This window comes from Phyllobates terribilis, unplaced genomic scaffold (genome assembly GCF_046119375.1).
Source record: "Phyllobates terribilis strain yellow unplaced genomic scaffold, ASM4611937v1 Scaffold_2__4_contigs__length_985480577, whole genome shotgun sequence".
NCBI classification, from domain to species: domain Eukaryota; kingdom Metazoa; phylum Chordata; class Amphibia; order Anura; family Dendrobatidae; genus Phyllobates; species Phyllobates terribilis.
In genome coordinates this window covers 661,063,131-661,086,450 of record NW_027362762.1, presented here as the reverse complement: position 1 = coordinate 661,086,450, position 23,320 = coordinate 661,063,131, and positions in this window count along the sequence as shown.

Here is a 23,320-nt window from a genome sequence, read left to right as displayed (position 1 = left end):
AATAATAGAGATTTTTTACCGTGGGATGGCAAAACCACAGTTATTGTTTACTGGGGTATACCACACTTTTTTAAATAGAGATAATTGCGGCTGAACAGTGAGCGACACACTCAAACTGCTTTTTTTTTAGATACCAAAGGCCCAAAACTGGATAGTACAGCGATTTGACCCGTGGAACTGCGAAACCACACTGGGATGTCGGGCCTACACAAGACTATTTTCAACAGATATATTTTTGTGTCACAACAGTCAGGAGACACTACTGTTTTCTTTACGTAAAAAAATACCAAAAGCTGAATAATAGAGATATTATACCGTGGGGTGGCAAAACCACAGTTATTGTTTACTGGGGTATAACACACTTTTTTAAATAGAGATATTTGCGGCTGAACAGTGAGCGACACACTCAAACTGCTTTTTTTTTAGATACCAAAGGCCCAAAACTGGATAGTACAGCGATTTGACCCGTGGAACTGCGAAACCACACTGGGATGTCGGGCCTACACAAGACTATTTTCAACAGATATATTTTTGTGTCACAACAGTCAGGAGACACTACTGTTTATCTTTACGGAAAAAACTACCAAAAGCTGAATAACAGAGATTTTTTACGGTGGGATGGCAAAACCACAGTTATTGTTTACTGGGGTATACCACACTTTTTTAAATAGAGATATTTGCGGCTGAACAGTGAGCGACACACTCAAACAGCTTTTTTTTTAGATACCAAAGGCCCAAAACTGGATAGTACAGCGATTTGACCCGTGGAACTGCGAAACCACACTGGGATGTCGGGCCTACAAAGACTATTTTCAACAGATATATTTTTGCGTCACAACAGTCAGGAGACACTACTGTTTTTCTTTACGGAAAAAACTACCAAAAGCTGAATAATAGAGATTTTTTACCGTGGGATGGCAAAACCACAGTTATTGTTTACTGGGGTATACCACACTTTTTTAAATAATGGTATTTGCGGCTGAACAGTGAGCGACACACTCAAACAGCTTTTTTTTTAGATACCAAAGGCTCAAAACTGGATAGTACAGCGATTTGACCCGTGGAACTGCGAAACCACACTGGGATATCGGGTCTACACAAGACTATTTTCAACAGATATATTTTTGTGTCACAACAGTCAGGAGACACTACTGTATTTCTTTATGGAAAAAACTACCAAAAGCTGAATAATAGAGATTTTTTACCGTGGGATAGCAAAACCACAGTTATTGTTTACTGGGGTATACCAAACTTTTTTAAATAGAGATATTTGCGGCTGAACAGTGAGCGACACACTCAAACTGCTTTTTTTTTAGATACCAAAGGCCCAAAAACTGGATAGTACAGCGATTTGACCCGTGGAACTGCGAAACCACACTGGGATGTCGGGCCTACACAAGACTATTTTCAACAGATTTATTTTTGTGTCACAACAGTCAGGAGACACTGCTCTTTTTCTTTACGGAAAAAACTACCAAAAGCTGAATAATAGAGATTTTTTACCGTGGGATGGCAAAACCACAGTTATTATTTACTGGGGTATACCACACTTTTTAAAATAGAGATATTTGCGGCTGAACAGTGAGCGACACACTCAAACTTCTTTTTTTTTAGATACCAAAGGCCCAAAACTGGATAGTACAGCGATTTGACCCGTGGAACTGCGAAACCACACTGGTATGTCGGGCCTACACAAGACTATTTTCAACAGATATATTTTTGTGTCACAACAGTCAGAAGACACTACTGTTTTCTTTACGGACAAAAATACCAAAAGCTGAATAATAGAGATATTATACCGTGGGGTGGCAAAACCACAGTTATTGTTTACTGGGGTATACCACACTTTTTTAAATAGAGATATTTGCGGCTGAACAGTGAGCGACACACTCAAACTGCTTTTTTTTTAGATACCAAAGGCCCAAAACTGGATAGTACAGAGATTTCACCCGTAGAACTGCGAAACCACACTGGGATGTCGGGCCTACACAAGCCTATTTTCAACAGATATATTTTTGTGTCACAACAGTCAGGAGACACTACTGTTTTTTTTTACGGAAAAAACTACCAAAAGCTGAATAATAGAGATTTTTTACTGTGGGATGGCAAAACCACAGTTATTGTTTACTGGGGTATACCACACTTTTTTAAATAGAGATATTTGCGGCTGAACAGTGAGCGACACACTCAAACTGCTTTTTTTTTTAGATACTAAAGGCCCAAAACTGGATAGTACAGCGGTTTTACCCGTAGAACTGCGAAACCACATTGGGATGTCGGGCCTACACAAGACTATTTTCAACAGATATATTTTTGTGTCACAACAGTCAGGAGACACTACTGTTTTTCTTTACGGAAAAAACTACCAAAAACTGAATAATAGAGATTTTATACCGTGGGATGGCAAAACCACAGTTATTGTTTACTGGGGTATACCACACTTTTTTAAATAGAGATATTTGCGGCTGAACAGTGAGCGACACACTCAAACTGCTTTTTTTTTAGATACCAAAGGCCCAAAACTGGATAGTACAGCGATTTGACCCGTGGAACTGCGAAACCACACTGGGATGTCGGGCCTACACAAGACTATTTTCAACAGATATATTTTTGCGTCACAACAGTCAGGAGACACTACTGTTTTTCTTTACGGAAAAAACTACCAAAAGCTGAATAATAGAGATTTTTTACCGTGGGATGGCAAAACCACAGTTATTGTTTACTGGGGTATACCACACTTTTTTAAATAGAGATATTTGCGGCTGAACAGTGAGCGACACACTCAAACTGCTTTTTTTTTAGATACCAAAGGCCCAAAACTGGATAGTACAGCGATTTGACCCGTGGAACTGCGAAACCACACTGGGATATCGGGCCTACACAAGACTATATTCAACAGATATATTTTTGTGTCACAACAGTCAGGAGACACTACTGTATTTCTTTATGGAAAAAACTACCAAAAGCTGAATAATAGAGATTTTTTACCGTGGGATGGCAAAACCACAGTTATTGTTTACTGGGGTATACCACACTTTTTTAAATAGAGATATTTGCGGCTGAACAGTGAGCGACACACTCAAACTGCTTTTTTTTTAGATACCAAAGGCCCAAAACTGGATAGTACAGCGATTTGACCCGTGGAACTGCGAAACCACACTGGGATGTTGGGCCTACACAAGACTATTTTCAACAGATATATTTTTGTGTCACAACAGTCAGGAGACACTGCTCTTTTTCTTTACGGAAAAAACTACCAAAAGCTGAATAATAGAGATTTTTTACCGTGGGATGGCAAAACCACAGTTATTGTTTGCTGGGGTATACCACACTTTTTTAAATAGAGATATTTGCGGCTGAACAGTGAGCGACACACTCAAACTTCTTTTTTTTTAGATACCAAAGGCCTAAAACTGGATAGTACAGCGATTTGACCCGTGGAACTGCGAAACCACACTGGGATGTCGGGCCTACACAAGACTATATTCAACAGATATATTTTTGTGTCACAACAGTCAGGAGACACTACTGTATTTCTTTTTGGAAAAAACTACCAAAAGCTGAATAATAGAGATTTTTTACCGTGGGATGGCAAAACCACAGTTATTGTTTACTGGGGTATACCACACTTTTTTAAATAGAGATAATTGCGGCTGAACAGTGAGCGACACACTCAAACTGCTTTTTTTTTAGATACCAAAGGCCCAAAACTGGATAGTACAGCGATTTGACCCGTGGAACTGCGAAACCACACTGGGATGTCGGGCCTACACAAGACTATTTTCAACAGATATATTTTTGTGTCACAACAGTCAGGAGACACTGCTCTTTTTCTTTACGGAAAAAACTACCAAAAGCTGAATAATAGAGATTTTTTACCGTGGGATGGCAAAACCACAGTTATTATTTACTGGGGTATACCACACTTTTTAAAATAGAGATATTTGCGGCTGAACAGTGAGCGACACACTCAAACTTCTTTTTTTTTAGATACCAAAGTCCCAAAACTGGATAGTACAGCGATTTGACACGTGGAACTGCGAAACCACACTGGTATGTCGGGCCTACACAAGACTATTTTCAACAGATATATTTTTGTGTCACAACAGTCAGGAGACACTACTGTTTTCTTTACGGACAAAAATACCAAAAGCTGAATAATAGAGATATTATACCGTGGGGTGGCAAAACCACAGTTATTGTTTACTGGGGTATACCACACTTTTTTAAACAGAGATATTTGCGGCTGAACAGTGAGCGACACACTCAAACTGCTTTTTTTTTAGATACCAAAGGCCCAAAACTGGATAGTACAGCGATTTGACCCGTGGAACTGCGAAACCACACTGGTATGTCGGGCCTACACAAGACTATTTTCAACAGATATATTTTTGTGTCACAACAGTAAGGAGACACTACTGTTTTTCTTTACGGAAAAAACTACTAAAAGCTGAATAATAGAGACTTTATACCGTGGGATGGCAAAACCACAGTTATTGTATACTGGGGTATACCACACTTTTTTAAATAGAGATATTTGCGGCTGAACAGTGAGCGACACACTCAAACTGATTTTTTTTCTAGATACTAAAGGCCCAAAACTGGATAGTACAGCGATTTGACCCGTGGAACTGCGAAACCACACTGGGATGTCGGGCCTACACAAGACTATTTTCAGCAGATATAGTTTTGTGTCACAACAGTCAGGAGACACTACTGTTTTTCTTTACGGAAAAAACTACCAAAAGCTGAATAATAGAGATTTTTTACCGTGGGATGGCAAAACCACAGTTATTGTTTACTGGGGTATACCACACTTTTTTAAATAGAGATATTTGCGGCTGAACAGTGAGCGACACACTCAAACTGCTTTTTTTTTAGATACCAAAGGCCCAAAACTGGATAGTACAGCGATTTGACCCGTGGAACTGCGAAACCACACTGGGATGTCGGGCCTACACAGGACTATTTTCAACAGATATATTTTTGTGTCACAACAGTCATGAAACAATGCTCTTTTTCTTTACGGAAAAAACTACCAAAAGCTGAATAATAGAGATTTTTTACCGTGGGATGGCAAAACCACAGTTATTATTTACTGGGGTATACCACACTTTTTAAAATAGAGATATTTGCGTCTGAACAGTGAGCGACACACTCAAACTTCTTTTTTTTTAGATACCAAAGGCCCAAAACTGGATAGTACAGCGATTTGACCCGTGGAACTGCGAAACCACACTGGTATGTCGGGCCTACACAAGACTATTTTCAACAGATATATTTTTGTCTCACAACAGTCAGGAGACACTACTGTTTTCTTTACGGACAAAAATACCAAAAGCTGAATAATAGAGATATTATACCGTGGGGTGGCAAAACCACAGTTATTGTTTACTGGGGTATACCACACTTTTTTAAATAGAGATATTTGCGGCTGAACAGTGAGCGACACACTCAAACAGCTTTTTTTTTAGATATCAAAGGCCCAAAACTGGATAGTACAGAGATTTCACCCGTAGAACTGCGAAACCACACTGGGATGTGGGGCCTACACAAGACTATTTTCAACAGATATATTTTTGTGTCACAACAGTCAGGAGACACTACTGTTTTTCTTTACGGAAAAAACTACTAAAAGCTGAATAATAGAGATTTTATACCGTGGGATGGCAAAACCACAGTTATTGTATACTGGGGTATACCACACTTTTTTAAATAGAGATATTTGCGGCTGAACAGTGAGCGACACACTCAAACTGCTTTTTTTTTTAGATACTAAAGGCCCAAAACTGAATAGTACAGCGATTTGACCCGTGGAACTGCGAAACCACACTGGGATGTCGGGCCTACACAAGACTATTTTCAGCAGATATATTTTTGTGTCACAACAGTCAGGAGACACTACTGTTTTTCTTTACGGAAAAAACTACCAAAAGCTGAATAATAGAGATATTATACCGTGGGGTGGCAAAACTACACTTATTGTTTACTGGGGTATACCACACTTTTTTAAATAGAGATATTTGCGGCTGAACAGTGAGCGACACACTCAAACTGCTTTTTTTTTAGATACCAAAGGCCCAAAACTGGATAGTACAGAGATTTCACCCGTAGAACTGCGAAACCACACTGGGATGTCGGGCCTACACAAGACTATTTTCAACAGATATATTTTTGTGTCACAACAGTCAGGAGACACTACTGTTTTTTTTTACGGAAAAAATTACCAAAAGCTGAATAATAGAGATTTTTTACCGTGGGATGGCAAAACCACAGTTATTGTTTACTGGGGTATACCACACTTTTTTAAACAGAGATATTTGCGGCTGAACAGTGAGCGACACACTCAAACTGCTTTTTTTTTAGATACCAAAGGCCCAAAACTGAATAGTACAGCGATTTGACCCGTGGAACTGCGAAACCACACTGGTATGTCGGGCCTACACAAGACTATTTTCAACAGATAGATTTTTGTGTCACAACAGTCAGGAGACACTACTGTTTTTCTTTACGGAAAAAACTACTAAAAGCTGAATAATAGAGATTTTTTACCGTGGGATGGCAAAACCACAGTTATTGTTTACTGGGGTATACCACACTTTTTTAAATAGAGATATTTGCGGCTGAACAGTGAGCGACACACTCAAACTGCTTTTTTTTTAGATACCAAAGGCCCAAAACTGGATAGTACAGCGATTTTACCCGTAGAACTGCGAAACCACACTGGGATGTCGGGCCTACACAAGACTATTTTCAACAGATATATTTTTGTGTCACAACAGTCAGGAGACACTACTGTTTTTCTTTACGGAAAAAACTACCAAAAGCTGAATAATAGAGATTTTATACCGTGGGATGGCAAAACCACAGTTATTGTTTACTGGGGTATACCACACTTTTTTAAATAGAGATATTTGCGGCTGAACAGTGAGCGACACACTCAAACTGCTTTTTTTTAGATACCAAAGGCCCAAAACTGGATAGTACAGCGATTTGACCCGTGGAACTGCGAAACCACACTGGTATGTCGGGCCTACACAAGACTATTTTCAACAGATATATTTTTGTGTCACAACAGTCAGGAGACACTACTGTTTTTCTTTATGGAAAAAACTACTAAAAGCTGAATAATAGAGATTTTATACCGTGGGATGGCAAAACCACAGTTATTGTATACTGGGGTATACCACACTTTTTTAAATAGAGATGTTTGCGGCTGAACAGTGAGCGACACACTCAAACTGCTTTTTTTTAGATACCAAAGGCCCAAAACTGGATAGTACAGCGATTTGACACGTGGAACTGCGAAACCACACTGGGATGTCGGGCCTACACAAGACTATTTTCAACAGATATATTTTTGTGTCACAACAGTCAGGAGACACTACTGTTTATCTTTACGGAAAAAACTACCAAAAGCTGAATAATAGAGATTTTTTACGGTGGGATGGCAAAACCACAGTTATTGTTTACTGGGGTATACCACACTTTTTTAAATAGAGATATTTGCGGCTGAACAGTGAGCGACACACTCAAACAGCTTTTTTTTTAGATACCAAAGGCCCAAAACTGGATAGTACAGCGATTTGACCCGTGGAACTGCGAAACCACACTGGGATGTCGGGCCTACACAAGACTATTTTCAACAGATTTATTTTTGTGTCACAACAGTCAGGAGACACTGCTCTTTTTCTTTACGGAAAAAACTACCAAAAGCTGAATAATAGAGATTTTTTACCGTGGGATGGCAAAACCACAGTTATTATTTACTGGGGTATACCACACTTTTTAAAATAGAGATATTTGCGGCTGAACAGTGAGCGACACACTCAAACTTCTTTTTTTTTAGATACCAAAGGCCCAAAACTGGATAGTACAGCGATTTGACCCGTGGAACTGCGAAACCACACTGGTATGTCGGGCCTACACAAGACTATTTTCAACAGATATATTTTTGTGTCACAACAGTCAGAAGACACTACTGTTTTCTTTACGGACAAAAATACCAAAAGCTGAATAATAGAGATATTATACCGTGGGGTGGCAAAACCACAGTTATTGTTTACTGGGGTATACCACACTTTTTTAAATAGAGATATTTGCGGCTGAACAGTGAGCGACACTCTCAAACTGCTTTTTTTTTAGATACCAAAGGCCCAAAACTGGATAGTACAGAGATTTCACCCGTAGAACTGCGAAACCACACTGGGATGTCGGGCCTACACAAGCCTATTTTCAACAGATATATTTTTGTGTCACAACAGTCAGGAGACACTACTGTTTTTTTTTACGGAAAAAACTACCAAAAGCTGAATAATAGAGATTTTTTACTGTGGGATGGCAAAACCACAGTTATTGTTTACTGGGGTATACCACACTTTTTTAAATAGAGATATTTGCGGCTGAACAGTGAGCGACACACTCAAACTGCTTTTTTTTTTAGATACCAAAGGCCCAAAACTGGATAGTACAGCGGTTTTACCCGTAGAACTGCGAAACCACATTGGGATGTCGGGCCTACACAAGACTATTTTCAACAGATATATTTTTGTGTCACAACAGTCAGGAGACACTACTGTTTTTCTTTACGGAAAAAACTACCAAAAGCTGAATAATAGAGATTTTATACCGTGGGATGTCAAAACCACAGTTATTGTTTACTGGGGTATACCACACTTTTTTAAATAGAGATATTTGCGGCTGAACAGTGAGCGACACACTCAAACTGCATTTTTTTTAGATACCAAAGGCCCAAAACTGGATAGTACAGCGATTTGACCCGTGGAACTGCGAAACCACACTGGGATGTCGGGCCTACACAAGACTATTTTCAACAGATATATTTTTGCGTCACAACAGTCAGGAGACACTACTGTTTTTCTTTACGGAAAAAACTACCAAAAGCTGAATAATAGAGATTTTTTACCGTGGGATGGCAAAACCACAGTTATTGTTTACTGGGGTATACCACACTTTTTTAAATAGAGATATTTGCGGCTGAACAGTGAGCGACACACTCAAACAGCTTTTTTTTTAGATACCAAAGGCCCAAAACTGGATAGTACAGCGATTTGACCCGTGGAACTGCGAAACCACACTGGGATATCGGGCCTACACAAGACTATATTCAACAGATATATTTTTGTGTCACAACAGTCAGGAGACACTACTGTATTTCTTTATGGAAAAAACTACCAAAAGCTGAATAATAGAGATTTTTTACCGTGGGATGGCAAAACCACAGTTATTGTTTACTGGGGTATACCACACTTTTTTAAATAGAGATATTTGCGGCTGAACAGTGAGCGACACACTCAAACTGCTTTTTTTTTAGATACCAAAGACCCAAAACTGGATAGTACAGCGATTTGACCCGTGGAACTGCGAAACCACACTGGGATGTTGGGCCTACACAAGACTATTTTCAACAGATATATTTTTGTGTCACAACAGTCAGGAGACACTGCTCTTTTTCTTTACGGAAAAAACTACCAAAAGCTGAATAATAGAGATTTTTTACCGTGGGATGGCAAAACCACAGTTATTGTTTACTGGGGTATACCACACTTTTTAAAATAGAGATATTTGCGGCTGAACAGTGAGCGACACACTCAAACTTCTTTTTTTTTAGATACCAAAGGCGTAAAACTGGATAGTACAGCGATTTGACCCATGGAACTGCGAAACCACACTGGGATGTCGGGCCTACACAAGACTATATTCAACAGATATATTTTTGTGTCACAACAGTCAGGAGACAGTACTGTATTTCTTTTTGGAAAAAACTACCAAAAGCTGAATAATAGAGATTTTTTACCGTGGGATGGCAAAACCACAGTTATTGTTTACTGGGGTATACCACACTTTTTTAAATAGAGATAATTGCGGCTGAACAGTGAGCGACACACTCAAACTGCTTTTTTTTTAGATACCAAAGGCCCAAAACTGGATAGTACAGCGATTTGACCCGTGGAACTGCGAAACCACACTGGGATGTCGGGCCTACACAAGACTATTTTCAACAGATATATTTTTGTGTCACAACAGTCAGGAGACACTACTGTTTTCTTTACGTAAAAAAATACCAAAAGCTGAATAATAGAGATATTATACCGTGGGGTGGCAAAACCACAGTTATTGTTTACTGGGGTATACCACACTTTTTTAAATAGAGATATTTGCGGCTGAACAGTGAGCGACACACTCAAACTGCTTTTTTTTTAGATACCAAAGGCCCAAAACTGGATAGTACAGCGATTTGACCCGTGGAACTGCGAAACCACACTGGGATGTCGGACCTACACAAGACTATTTTCAACAGATATATTTTTGTGTCACAACAGTCAGGAGACACTACTGTTTTTCTTTACGGAAAAAACTACCAAAAGCTGAATAATAGAGATTTTTTACTGTGGGATGGCAAAACCACAGTTATTGTTTACTGGGGTATACCACACTTTTTTAAATAGAGATATTTGCGGCTGAACAGTGAGCGACACACTCAAACTGCTTTTTTTTTAGATACCAAAGGCCCAAAACTGGATAGTACAGCGATTTGACCCGTGGAACTGCGAAACCACACTGGGATGTCGTGCCTACGCAAGACTATTTTCAACAGATATATTTTTGCGTCACAACAGTAAGGAGACACTACTGTTTTTCTTTACGGAAAAAACTACCAAAAGCTGAAAAATAGAGATTTTTTACCGTGGGATGGCAAAACCACAGTTATTGTTTACTGGGGTTTACCACACTTTTTTAAATAGAGATATTTGCGGCTGAACAGTGAGCGACACACTCAAACAGCTTTTTTTTTAGATACCAAAGGCCCAAAACTGGATAGTACAGCGATTTGACCCGTGGAACTGCGAAACCACACTTGGATATCGGGCCTAAACAAGACTATTTTCAACAGATATATTTTTGTGTCACAACAGTCAGGAGACACTACTGTATTTCTTTATGGAAAAAACTACCAAAAGCTGAATAATAGAGATTTTTTACCGTGGGATAGCAAAACCACAGTTATTGTTTACTGGGGTATACCAAACTTTTTTAAATAGAGATATTTGCGGCTGAACAGTGAGCGACACACTCAAACTGCTTTTTTTTTAGATACCAAAGGCCCAAAACTGGATAGTACAGCGATTTGACCCGTGGAACTGCGAAACCACACTGGGATGTCGGGCCTACACAAGACTATTTTCAACAGATTTATTTTTGTGTCACAACAGTCAGGAGACACTGCTCTTTTTCTTTACGGAAAAAACTACCAAAAGCTGAATAATAGAGATTTTTTACCGTGGGATGGCAAAACCACAGTTATTATTTACTGGGGTATACCACACTTTTTAAAATAGAGATATTTGCGGCTGAACAGTGAGCGACACACTCAAACTTCTTTTTTTTTAGATACCAAAGGCCCAAAACTGGATAGTACAGCGATTTGACCCGTGGAACTGCGAAACCACACTGGTATGTCGGGCCTACACAAGACTATTTTCAACAGATATATTTTTGTGTCACAACAGTCAGAAGACACTACTGTTTTCTTTACGGACAAAAATACCAAAAGCTGAATAATAGAGATATTATACCGTGGGGTGGCAAAACCACAGTTATTGTTTACTGGGGTATACCACACTTTTTTAAATAGAGATATTTGCGGCTGAACAGTGAGCGACACACTCAAACTGCTTTTTTTTTAGATACCAAAGGCCCAAAACTGGATAGTACAGAGATTTCACCCGTAGAACTGCGAAACCACACTGGGATGTCGGGCCTACACAAGCCTATTTTCAACAGATATATTTTTGTGTCACAACAGTCAGGAGACACTACTGTTTTTTTTTACGGAAAAAACTACCAAAAGCTGAATAATAGAGATTTTTTACTGTGGGATGGCAAAACCACAGTTATTGTTTACTGGGGTATACCACACTTTTTTAAATAGAGATATTTGCGGCTGAACAGTGAGCGACACACTGAAACTGCTTTTTTTTTTAGATACCAAAGGCCCAAAACTGGATAGTACAGCGGTTTTACCCGTAGAACTGCGAAACCACATTGGGATGTCGGGCCTACACAAGACTATTTTCAACAGATATATTTTTGTGTCACAACAGTCAGGAGACACTACTGTTTTTCTTTACGGAAAAAACTACCAAAAGCTGAATAATAGAGATTTTATACCGTGGGATGGCAAAACCACAGTTATTGTTTACTGGGGTATACCACACTTTTTTAAATAGAGATATTTGCGGCTGAACAGTGAGCGACACACTCAAACTGCATTTTTTTTAGATACCAAAGGCCCAAAACTGGATAGTACAGCGATTTGACCCGTGGAACTGCGAAACCACACTGGGATGTCGGGCCTACACAAGACTATTTTCAACAGATATATTTTTGCGTCACAACAGTCAGGAGACACTACTGTTTTTCTTTACGGAAAAAACTACCAAAAGCTGAATAATAGAGATTTTTTACCGTGGGATGGCAAAACCACAGTTATTGTTTACTGGGGTATACCACACTTTTTTAAATAGAGATATTTGCGGCTGAACAGTGAGCGACACACTCAAACAGCTTTTTTTTTAGATACCAAAGGCCCAAAACTGGATAGTACAGCGATTTGACCCGTGGAACTGCGAAACCACACTGGGATATCGGGCCTACACAAGACTATATTCAACAGATATATTTTTGTGTCACAACAGTCAGGAGACACTACTGTATTTCTTTATGGAAAAAACTACCAAAAGCTGAATAATAGAGATTTTTTACCGTGGGATGGCAAAACCACAGTTATTGTTTACTGGGGTATACCACACTTTTTTAAATAGAGATATTTGCGGCTGAACAGTGAGCGACACACTCAAACTGCTTTTTTTTTAGATACCAAAGGCCCAAAACTGGATAGTACAGCGATTTGACCCGTGGAACTGCGAAACCACACTGGGATGTTGGGCCTACACAAGACTATTTTCAACAGATATATTTTTGTGTCACAACAGTCAGGAGACACTGCTCTTTTTCTTTACGGAAAAAACTACCAAAAGCTGAATAATAGAGATTTTTTACCGTGGGATGGCAAAACCACAGTTATTGTTTACTGGGGTATACCACACTTTTTAAAATAGAGATATTTGCGGCTGAACAGTGAGCGACACACTCAAACTTCTTTTTTTTTAGATACCAAAGGCGTAAAACTGGATAGTACAGCGATTTGACCCGTGGAACTGCGAAACCACACTGGGATGTCGGGCCTACACAAGACTATATTCAACAGATATATTTTTGTGTCACAACAGTCAGGAGACACTACTGTATTTCTTTTTGGAAAAAACTACCAAAAGCTGAATAATAGAGATTTTTTACCGTGGGATGGCAAAACCACAGTTATTGTTTACTGGGGTATACCACACTTTTTTAAATAGAGATAATTGCGGCTGAACAGTGAGCGACACACTCAAACTGCTTTTTTTTTAGATACCAAAGGCCCAAAACTGGATAGTACAGCGATTTGACCCGTGGAACTGCGAAACCACACTGGGATGTCGGGCCTACACAAGACTATTTTCAACAGATATATTTTTGTGTCACAACAGTCAGGAGACACTACTGTTTTCTTTACGTAAAAAAATACCAAAAGCTGAATAATAGAGATATTATACCGTGGGGTGGCAAAACCACAGTTATTGTTTACTGGGGTATACCACACTTTTTTAAATAGAGATATTTGCGGCTGAACAGTGAGCGACACACTCAAACTGCTTTTTTTTTAGATACCAAAGGCCCAAAACTGGATAGTACAGCGATTTGACCCGTGGAACTGCGAAACCACACTGGGATGTCGGGCCTACACAAGACTATTTTCAACAGATATATTTTTGTGTCACAACAGTCAGGAGACACTACTGTTTTTCTTTACGGAAAAAACTACCAAAAGCTGAATAATAGAGATTTTTTACTGTGGGATGGCAAAACCACAGTTATTGTTTACTGGGGCATACCACACTTTTTTAAATAGAGATATTTGCGGCTGAACAGTGAGCGACACACTCAAACTGCTTTTTTTTTAGATACCAAAGGCCCAAAACTGGATAGTGCAGCGATTTTACCCGTAGAACTGCGAAACCACACTGGGATGTCGGGCCTACACAATACTATTTTCAACAGATATATTTTTGTGTCACAACAGTCAGGAGACACTACTGTTTTTCTTTACGGAAAAAACTACCAAAAGCTGAATAATAGAGATTTTTTACCGTGGGATGGCAAAACCACAGTTATTGTTTACTGGGGTATACCACACTTTTTTAAATAGAGATATTTGCGGCTGAACAGTGAGCGACACACTCAAACTGCTTTTTTTTTAGATACCAAAGGCCCAAAACTGGATAGTACAGCGATTTGACCCGTGGAACTGCGAAACCACACTGGGATGTCGTGCCTACGCAAGACTATTTTCAACAGATATATTTTTGCGTCACAACAGTAAGGAGACACTACTGTTTTTCTTTATGGAAAAAACTACCAAAAGCTGAAAAATAGAGATTTTTTACCGTGGGATGGCAAAACCACAGTTATTGTTTACTGGGGTTTACCACACTTTTTTAAATAGAAATATTTGCGGCTGAACAGTGAGCGACACACTCAAACAGCTTTTTTTTTAGATACCAAAGGCCCAAAACTGGATAGTACAGCGATTTGACCCGTGGAACTGCGAAACCACACTTGGATATCGGGCCTAAACAAGACTATTTTCAACAGATATATTTTTGTGTCACAACAGTCAGGAGACACTACTGTATTTCTTTATGGAAAAAACTACCAAAAGCTGAATAATAGAGATTTTTTACCGTGGGATGGCAAAACCACAGTTATTGTTTACTGGGGTATACCAAACTTTTTTAAATAGAGATATTTGCGGCTGAACAGTGAGCGACACACTCAAACTGCTTTTTTTTTAGATACCAAAGGCCCAAAACTGGATAGTACAGAGATTTCACCCGTAGAACTGCGAAACCACACTGGGATGTCGGGCCTACACAAGCCTATTTTCAACAGATATATTTTTGTGTCACAACAGTCAGGAGACACTACTGTTTTTTTTTACGGAAAAAACTACCAAAAGCTGAATAATAGAGATTTTTTACTGTGGGATGGCAAAACCACAGTTATTGTTTACTGGGGTATACCACACTTTTTTAAATAGAGATATTTGCGGCTGAACAGTGAGCGACACACTCAAACTGCTTTTTTTTTTAGATACCAAAGGCCCAAAACTGGATAGTACAGCGGTTTTACCCGTAGAACTGCGAAACCACATTGGGATGTCGGGCCTACACAAGACTATTTTCAACAGATATATTTTTGTGTCACAACAGTCAGGAGACACTACTGTTTTTCTTTACGGAAAAAACTACCAAAAGCTGAGTAATAGAGATTTTTTACCGTGGGATGGCAAAACCACAGTTATTGTTTACTGGGGTATACCACACTTTTTTAAATAGAGATATTTGCGGCTGAACAGTGAGCGACACACTCAAACAGCTTTTTTTTTAGATACCAAAGGCCCAAAACTGGATAGTACAGCGATTTGACCCGTGGAACTGCGAAACCACACTGGGATATCGGGCCTACACAAGACTATATTCAACAGATATATTTTTGTGTCACAACAGTCAGGAGACACTACTGTATTTCTTTATGGAAAAAACTACCAAAAGCTGAATAATAGAGATTTTTTACCGTGGGATGGCAAAACCACAGTTATTGTTTACTGGGGTATACCACACTTTTTTAAATAGAGATAATTGCGGCTGAACAGTGAGCGACACACTGAAACTGCTTTTTTTTTAGATACCAAAGGCCCAAAACTGGATAGTACAGCGATTTGACCCGTGGAACTGCGAAACCACACTGGGATGTCGGGCCTACACAAGACTATTTTCAACAGATATATTTTTGTGTCACAACAGTCAGGAGACACTACTGTTTTCTTTACGTAAAAAAATACCAAAAGCTGAATAATAGAGATATTATACCGTGGGGTGGCAAAACCACAGTTATTGTTTACTGGGGTATACCACACTTTTTTAAATAGAGATATTTGCGGCTGAACAGTGAGCGACACACTCAAACTGCTTTTTTTTTAGATACCAAAGGCCCAAAACTGGATAGTACAGCGATTTGACCCGTGGAACTGCGAAACCACACTGGGATGTCGGGCCTACACAAGACTATTTTCAACAGATATATTTTTGTGTCACAACAGTCAGGAGACACTACTGTTTTTCTTTACGGAAAAAACTACCAAAAGCTGAATAATAGAGATTTTTTACTGTGGGATGGCAAAACCACAGTTATTGTTTACTGGGGTATACCACACTTTTTTAAATAGAGATATTTGCGGCTGAACAGTGAGCGACACACTCAAACTGCTTTTTTTTTAGATACCAAAGGCCCAAAACTTGATAGTGCAGCGATTTTACCCGTAGAACTGCGAAACCACACTGGGATGTCGGGCCTACACAATACTATTTTCAACAGACATATTTTTGTGTCACAACAGTCAGGAGACACTACTGTTTTTCTTTACGGAAAAAACTACCAAAAGCTGAATAATAGAGATTTTTTACCGTGGGATGGCAAAACCACAGTTATTGTTTACTGGGGTATACCACACTTTTTTAAATAGAGATATTTGCGGCTGAACAGTGAGCGACACACTCAAACTGCTTTTTTTTTTAGATACCAAAGGCCCAAAACTGGATAGTACAGCGATTTGACCCGTGGAACTGCGAAACCACACTGGGATGTCGTGCCTACGCAAGACTATTTTCAACAGATATATTTTTGCGTCACAACAGTAAGGAGACACTACTGTTTTTCTTTACGGAAAAAACTACCAAAAGCTGAAAAATAGAGATTTTTTACCGTGGGATGGCAAAACCACAGTTATTGTTTACTGGGGTTTACCACACTTTTTTAAATAGAAATATTTGCGGCTGAACAGTGAGCGACACACTCAAACAGCTTTTTTTTTAGATACCAAAGGCCCAAAACTGGATAGTACAGCGATTTGACCCGTGGAACTGCGAAACCACACTTGGATATCGGGCCTAAACAAGACTATTTTCAACAGATATATTTTTGTGTCACAACAGTCAGGAGACACTACTGTATTTCTTTATGGAAAAAACTACCAAAAGCTGAATAATAGAGATTTTTTACCGTGGGATGGCAAAACCACAGTTATTGTTTACTGGGGTATACTAAACTTTTTTAAATAGAGATATTTGCGGCTGAACAGTGAGCGACACACTCAAACTGCTTTTTTTTTAGATACCAAAGGCCCAAAACTGGATAGTACAGCGATTTGACCCGTGGAACTGCGAAACCACACTGGGATGTCGGGCCTACACAAGACTATTTTCAACAGATATATTTTTGTGTCACAACAGTCGGGAGACACTGCTCTTTTTCTTTACGGAAAAAACTACCAAAAGCTGAATAATAGAGATTTTTTACCGTGGGATGGCAAAACCACAGTTATTATTTACTGGGGTATACCACACTTTTTAAAATAGAGATATTTGCGGCTGAACAGTGAGCGACACACTCAAACTTCTTTTTTTTTAGATACCAAAGGCCCAAAACTGGATAGTACAGCGATTTGACCCGTGGAACTGCGAAACCACACTGGTATGTCGGGCCTACACAAGACTATTTTCAACAGATATATTTTTGTGTCACAACAGTCAGGAGACACTACTGTTTTCTTTACGGACAAAAATACCAAAAGCTGAATAATAGAGATATTATACCGTGGGGTGGCAAAACCACAGTTATTGTTTACTGGGGTATACCACACTTTTTTAAATAGAGATATTTGCGGCTGAACAGTGAGAGACACACTCAAACTGCTTTTTTTTTAGATACCAAAGGCCCAAAACTGGATAGTACAGAGATTTCACCCGTAGAACTGCGAAACCACACTGGGATGTCGGTCATACACAAGACTATTTTCAACAGATATATTTTTGTGTCACAACAGTCAGGAGACACTACTGTTTTTTTTTTACGGAAAAAATTACCAAAAGCTGAATAATAGAGATTTTTTACCGTGAGAAGGCAAAACCACAGTTATTGTTTACTGGGGTATACCACACTTTTTTAAACAGAGATATTTGCGGCTGAACAGTGAGCGACACACTCAAACTGCTTTTTTTTTAGATACCAAAGGCCCAAAACTGGATAGTACAGCGATTTGACCCGTGGAACTGCGAAACCACACTGGTATGTCGGGCCTACACAAGACTATTTTCAACAGATATATTTTTGTGTCACAACAGTCAGGAGACACTACTGTTTTTCTTTACGGAAAAAACTACTAAAAGCTGAATAATAGAGATTTTATACCGTGGGATGGCAAAACCACAGTTATTGTATACTGGGGTATACCACACTTTTTTAAATAGAGATATTTGCGGCTGAACAGTGAGCGACACACTCAAACTGCTTTTTTTTTTAGATACTAAAGGCCCAAAACTGGATAGTACAGCGATTTGACCCGTGGAACTGCGAAACCACACTGGGATGTCGGGCCTACACAAGACTATTTTCAGCAGATATAGTTTTGTGTCACAACAGTCAGGAGACACTACTGTTTTTCTTTACGGAAAAAACTACCAAAAGCTGAATAATAGAGATTTTTTACCGTGGGATGGCAAAACCACAGTTATTGTTTACTGGGGTATACCACACTTTTTTAAATAGAGATATTTGCGGCTGAACAGTGAGCGACACACTCAAACTGCTTTTTTTTTAGATACCAAAGGCCCAAAACTGGATAGTACAGCGATTTGACCCGTGGAACTGCGAAACCACACTGGGATGTCGGGCCTACACAAGACTATTTTCAACAGATATATTTTTGTGTCACAACAGTCAGGAAACACTGCTCTTTTTCTTTACGGAAAAAACTACCAAAAGCTGAATAATAGAGATTTTTTACCGTGGGATGGCAAAACCACAGTTATTATTTACTGGGGTATACCACACTTTTTAAAATAGAGATATTTGTGGCTGAACAGTGAGCGACACACTCAAACTTCTTTTTTTTTAGATACCAAAGGCCCAAAACTGGATAGTACAGCGATTTGACCCGTGGAACTGCGAAACCACACTGGTATGTCGGGCCTACACAAGACTATTTTCAACAGATATATTTTTGTGTCACAACAGTCAGGAGACACTACTGTTTTCTTTACGGACAAAAATACCAAAAGCTGAATAATAGAGATATTATACCGTGGGGTGGCAAAACCACAGTTATTGTTTACTGGGGTATACCACACTTTTTTAAATAGAGATATTTGCGGCTGAACAGTGAGCGACACACTCAAACTGCTTTTTTTTTAGATACCAAAGGCCCAAAACTGGATAGTACAGAGATTTCACCCGTAGAACTGCGAAACCACACTGGGATGTCGGTCATACACAAGACTATTTTCAACAGATATATTTTTGTGTCACAACAGTCAGGAGACACTACTGTTTTTTTTTTACGGAAAAAATTAACAAAAGCTGAATAATAGAGATTTTTTACCGTGAGATGGCAAAACCACAGTTATTGTTTACTGGGGTATACCACACTTTTTTAAACAGAGATATTTGCGGCTGAACAGTGAGCGACACACTCAAACTGCTTTTTTTTTAGATACCAAAGGCCCAAAACTGGATAGTACAGCGATTTGACCCGTGGAACTGCGAAACCACACTGGTATGTCGGGCCTACACAAGACTATTTTCAACAGATATATTTTTGTGTCACAACAGTCAGGAGACACTACTGTTTTTCTTTACGGAAAAAACTACTAAAAGCTGAATAATAGAGATTTTATACCGTGGGATGGCAAAACCACAGTTATTGTATACTGGGGTATACCACACTTTTTAAAATAGAGATATTTGCGGCTGAACAGTGAGCGACACACTCAAACTGCTTTTTTTTTTAGATACTAAAGGCCCAAAACTGGATAGTACAGCGATTTGACCCGTGGAACTGCGAAACCACACTGGGATGTCGGGCCTACACAAGACTATTTTCAGCAGATATAGTTTTGTGTCACAACAGTCAGGAGACACTACTGTTTTTCTTTACGGAAAAAACTACCAAAAGCTGAATAATAGAGATTTTTTACCGTGGGATGGCAAAACCACAGTTATTGTTTACTGGGGTATACCACACTTTTTTAAATAGAGATATTTGCGGCTGAACAGTGATCGACACACTCAAACTGCTTTTTTTTTAGATACCAAAGGCCCAAAACTGGATAGTACAGCGATTTGACCCGTGGAACTGCGAAACCACACTGGGATGTCGGGCCTACACAAGACTATTTTCAACAGATATATTTTTGTGTCACAAAAGTCAGGAAACACTGCTCTTTTTCTTTACGGAAAAAACTACCAAAAGCTGAATAATAGAGATTTTTTACCGTGGGATGGCAAAACCACAGTTATTATTTACTGGGGTATACCACACTTTTTAAAATAGAGATATTTGCGGCTGAACAGTGAGCGACACACTCAAACTTCTTTTTTTTTAGATACCAAAGGCCCAAAACTGGATAGTACAGCGATTTGACCCGTGGAACTGCGAAACCACACTGGTATGTCGGGCCTACACAAGACTATTTTCAACAGATATATTTTTGTGTCACAACAGTCAGGAGACACTACTGTTTTCTTTACGGACAAAAATACCAAAAGCTGATTAATAGAGATATTATACCGTGGGGTGGCAAAACCACAGTTATTGTTTACTGGGGTATACCACACTTTTTTAAATAGAGATATTTGCGGCTGAACAGTGAGCGACACACTCAAACTGCTTTTTTTTTAGATACCAAAGGCCCAAAACTGGATAGTACAGAGATTTCACCCGTAGAACTGTGAAACCACACTGGGAAGTGGGGCCTACACAAGACTATTTTCAACAGATATATTTTTGTGTCACAACAGTCAGGAGACACTACTGTTTTTTTTTTACGGAAAAAATTACCAAAAGCTGAATAATAGAGATTTTTTACCGTGGGATGGCAAAACCACAGTTATTGTTTACTGGGGTATACCACACTTTTTTAAACAGAGATATTTGCGGCTGAACAGTGAGCGACACACTCAAACTGCTTTTTTTTTTAGATACCAAAGGCCCAAAGCTGGATAGTACAGCGATTTGACCCGTGGAACTGCGAAACCACACTGGTATGTCAGGCCTACACAAGACTATTTTCAACAGATATATTTTTGTGTCACAACAGTCAGGAGACACTACTGTTTTTATTTACGGAAAAAACTACTAAAAGCTGAATAATAGAGATTTTATACCGTGGGATGGCAAAACCACAGTTATTGTTTACTGGGGTATACCACACTTTTTAAAATAGAGATATTTGCGGCTGAACAGTGAGCGACACACTCAAACTTCTTTTTTTTTAGATACCAAAGGCCCAAAACTGGATAGTACAGCGATTTGACCCGTGGAACTACGAAACCACACTGGGATGTCAGGCCTACACAAGACTATTTTCAACAGATATATTTTTGTGTCACAACAGTCAGGAGACACTACTGTTTTTCTTTACGGAAAAAACTACCAAAAGCTGAATAATAGAGATTTTTTACTGTGGGATGGCAAAACCACAGTTATTGTTTGCTGGGGTATACCACACTTTTTTAAATAGAGATATTTGCGGCTGAACAGTGAGCGACACACTCAAACTGCTTTTTTTTTAGATACCAAAGGCCCAAAACTGGATAGTACAGAGATTTCACCCGTAGAACTGCGAAACCACACTGGGATGTCGGGCCTACACAAGACTATTTTCAACAGATATATTTTTGTGTCACAACAGTCAGGAGACACTACTGTTTTTTTTTTACGGAAAAAACTACCAAAAGCTGAATAATAGAGATTTTTTACCGTGGGATGGCAAAACCACAGTTATTGTTTACTGGGGTATACCACACTTTTTTAAATAGAGATATTTGCGGCTGAACAGTGAGCGACACACTCAAACTGCTTTTTTTTTAGATACCAAAGGCCCAAAACTGGATAGTACAGCGATTTGACCCGTGGAACTGCGAAACCACACTGGGATATCGGGCCTACACAAGACTATTTTCAACAGATATATTTTTGTGTCACAACAGTCAGGAGACACTACTGTCTTTCTTTACGGAAAAAACTACCAAAAGCTGAATAATAGAGATTTTTTACCGTGGGATGGCAAAACCACAGTTATTGTTTACTGGGGTATACCACACTTTTTTAAATAGAGATATTTGCGGCTGAACAGTGAGCGACACACTCAAACTGCTTTTTTTTTGGATACCAAAGGCCTAAAACTGGATAGCACACCGATTTTACCCGTAGAACTGCGAAACCACACTGGGATGTCGGGCCTACACAAGACTATTTTCAACTGATATAATTTTGTGTCACAACAGTCAGGAGACACTACTGTTTTTCTTTACGGAAAAAACTACCAAAAGCTGAATAATAGAGATGTTTTACCATGGGATGGCAAAACCACAGTTATTGTTTACTGGGGTATACCACACTTTTTTAAATAGAGATATTTGCGGCTGAACAGTGAGCGACACACTCAAACTGCTTTTTTTTTAGATACCAAAGGCCCAAAACTGGATAGTAGAGCGATTTGACCCGTGGAACTGCGAAACCACACTGGGATGTCGGGCCTACACAAGACTATTGTCAACACATATATTTTTGTTTCACAACAGTCAGGAGACACTACTGTTTTTCTTTACGGAAAAAATTATCAAAAGCTGAATAATAGAGATTTTTTACCGTGGGATGGCAAAACCACAGTTATTGTTTACTGGGGTATACCACATGTTTTTAAATAGAGATATTTGCGGCTGAACAGTGAGCGACACACTCAAACTGCTTTTTTTTTAGATACCAAAGGCCCAAAACTGGACAGTACAGCGATTTGACCCATGGAACTGCGAAACCACACTGGTATGTCAGACCTACACAAGACTATTTTCAACAGATATAATTTTGTGTCACAACAGTCAGGAGACACTACTGTTTTTCTTTACGGAAAAAACTACCAAGAGCTGAATAATTGAGATTTTTTACCGTGGGATGGCAAAACAACAGTTATTGTTTACTGGGGTATACCACACTTTTTTAAATAGAGATATTTGGGGCTGAACAGTGAGCGACACACTCAAACTGCTTTTTTTTTAGATACCAAAGGCCCAAAACTGGATA